Genomic DNA, 3,404 nt, shown 5'->3' on the forward strand with positions numbered 1-3,404 from the left:
ATATATATATATATATATATATATATATATATATGTATATATATATATACATATATGTATATATGTATATGTATGTATACATATATGTATATATGTATATATATGTATATATGTATATGTATGTATATATGTATATGTATGTATATATGTATATGTATGTATATATGTATATGTATGTATGTATATTTTCTGCAGATAATTTGATTTCAGAATATACTATAATCTAATGGATTTACTTGTAAAAGGAGTGTGAGTTTGTTTGTTTGCCTGCAATGTTATAAAGTTGTATATGAAATATAACATGATTAAAGTTATATTGTTCTGATTAAATTGTGATTGTTTTTTCATATTGCAATGTTTGTTGTTTGATTCTGGCTCTGTCTTGCACATGTCTATCAATCAATGATGGTGAGTCTTCAAGATAAAAGAGCCAAAAGTGCTACTGCTTACTTAACAACCTGCTACTTAATATGTTGATTCCAAGAATATTGTGAAACCTGCATTAGGCTCATGAGCTGGTGTTAGCAGCTATAATGAGCTGGTGTTAGCAGCTATAACGGTACCATTTTAGAGTATACATTCTTCCCCATTCTAGATAACTTTCAAGAATTAGCATCGTACATGAGTTTCTAGGATTGGCCCTTCTACAACATCTACTCATGAAAATAGAAAGTATTTTGACAACAGTATCAAAAAATCTAGCTATGACTGGTCATGCTCATGACCATGATAGTCAAACTTCAAAGGGCTGCTGCATATGGTTCTGTTTGGAGCTTTGTGACTGTTAACACAACCTCACCATCCCCCCATGGCCTTCCGTCACACCCAATTCTTCATATTTAGTTTTCTAAACCATAAAATCCTCATCGTTTCATCATGTTCTGTGAATTGTATGAATGAATTCCCCCTTTTTCTTTCTTCTTTCTCTTTCTGAGCACTGCAAAAAGCCTCAACGATGGAGCCCAACTTTCTCAGCGATGACCTGTTTGATGAATCGGAGAGCATATCATACCTCTCAGAATCACTTGGTTTTGCTAGAATGGATCCTCCACCGGAAGACAACGACTTCTCAGAAACCGTCAAGTTCATAAGCCAGATCCTCATGGAAGAGAACGTTCAGCTACAGAATCCATTCTATGATTCACTCACCTTGCAGGTTACCGAGAAGTCCTTCTATGATACTCTAGTGGGTAACCTTTCCCCTAATCAACACGCCCTTGTTCTCAGCCCCCAAGCTGAAACCACCACCACCACCACCAATAACAACAACAGCAGCTTTTTAGATGAATATTTCCCTTCTCCGGATTCTGCTTCTGCTTCTGCTTCTGCTCTTCAGTTTAACCCCCACACCCTTTCTCAGCCACCTTCATTTACTGTTTGTCATGGATTCTCAGATTTGGATTCTTCTATCGCAAAAATCTTGGCACAGAATATGTTCAATGATGCTGATTCTGTTTCCCAGTTCAGGAGAGGATTAGAGGAAGCTACCAAGTTTCTTCCTTTTGGCCCTGAGCTTGTAACTGGTCTCCATTCAAACGGTGAGGAACAGATCAATAATTTTGGAGTTAATTTCAAGAGCAGAAAGAATCACGAGCGTCAAGAGAGAGATACCACAGAAGAAGAAGAAGGGAGAAGTAGTAAGCAATCGACACTTAGCCTTGTTGATGAGAGTGACATTTCAGATGCTATAGATCGGGTGTTTCTGAGTGTGGAAAACGTGGGTAGTGAACACAATTCCTTGCAGAGTGGAGCAGTGAAAGGTGAGGAGCGAGATGGAGGGAAGGACCGATCAAAGAAAAAAGGGAGGAAGAAGGAAACTGTGGATTTGAGGAATCTTCTACAGATGTGTGCACAATCTGTGTATGCCAATGACATTAGAGCTGCCACCGAATTACTAAAGCAGATTCGGCAACACTCTTCTCCCTTTGGAGATGCATCGCAGAGGCTAGCTCACTACTTCGCCAATGGTCTTGATGCACGCTTGGTTGGGGCTGGTTCTGGCGGTCATGAACAATTTTCTTTTCTGAACTCTCAGAGGATTACTGCTGCAGAGTACCTGAAGGCATATCAAGTGTTTCTATCTTCCACCCCTTTCAAAAAGTTTACATATTTCTTTGCAAACACAATGATTATGGAAGCTGCTGCAAAATCAGAAACCGTCCATATCATTGATTTTGGCATCCTGTATGGTTTTCAGTGGCCAATTCTTATAAAGTTTTTATCAAACAGAGAGGGTGGTCCTCCCAAGCTGAGGATCACAGGGATAGAGTTTCCCCAACCAGGCTTTCGTCCCTCTGAAAGGATTGAGGAGACGGGTCACCGTCTTGCTAACTATTGTAAGCGTTACAATGTTCCCTTTGAATACCATGCCATAGCATCAAGGAACTGGGAAACTATTCAGGTGGAAGCCCTTAAAATTGAGAGCAATGAGATAGTTGCTGTCAACTGTCACATGAGGTTTGAACATTTACTGGATGAGAGCACTGTTGAAGTTAACAGTCCTAGAAATGCAGTCCTGCATTTGATCAGGAAGATAAATCCGGATATCTTTACTCAGATCATTGTTAATGGATCATATAGTTCCCCTTTCTTTACCACACGGTTTAAGGAGGCACTGTTCCATTTTTCTGCTGTTTATGATCTGTTTGACACTGTCATACCTCGTGAAAACGATTGGAGAATGACGATTGAGAGAGAGCTTTTGGGTCGGGAGGCTATGAATGTTATAGCGTGTGAAGGTTCTGACAGGGTTCAGAGACCTGAGACATACAAACAATGGCAAGTTAGGAATACAAGGGCCGGTTTCAAGCAGCTTCCATTGAAGGAGGAATTGATGGCCAAATTTAGGACTAAGTTAAAGGATTATCACAGAGATTTTGTCTTCGATGAAGATAACAATTGGATGATTCAAGGTTGGAAAGGCCGCATTTTTAATGCTTCCACTTGTTGGGTGCCCACATAATTTCTGGACTTGGTGTAGAACTCATACTAATATGATTCTAATGTTGAAGCTTTGATTTATAATCGTGCTAACAAATCATGGTTATTTGAGATATTTAAGCAGGAATGGTTCAATGTTGAAGCTTATTTTGCTCGTTGAATAAAAAGTTGCTGTGATGAAGATTGCACCAAGCTTTGCACAAGTTACTTGGTAAATTCATGTTACCAATTTATTGGTAAATCCAATGAACTTTTAAATTTAACTCAATTTTATATATACAGATTGTGATTAAGGTAAGTTTTGAACCAATTTTCTTGTTTACACACAAGACAATTCTGACCATCCAATGAACTTTTAATAATTGTATTGCTAGCATAGTACAACAATACATAATCTAAGATAGCTGCTACTGCTACTTTGCTATATATAGTAATGTAAACTCAGCTTCTTTTTCCCTTTTCGA

General features: G+C 38.3%; 1 pseudogene; it reads left to right on the forward strand.

Moving 5' to 3' along the window:
• Positions 1-450: 450 nt before the first annotated feature.
• On the forward strand, positions 451-3,404 carry LOC124842184 (scarecrow-like protein 34 pseudogene; annotated as a pseudogene).

This window comes from Vigna umbellata, chromosome 3 (assembly GCF_029865625.1).
Source record: "Vigna umbellata cultivar VRB3 chromosome 3, Vumbellata_1.0, whole genome shotgun sequence".
NCBI lineage: Eukaryota > Viridiplantae > Streptophyta > Magnoliopsida > Fabales > Fabaceae > Vigna > Vigna umbellata.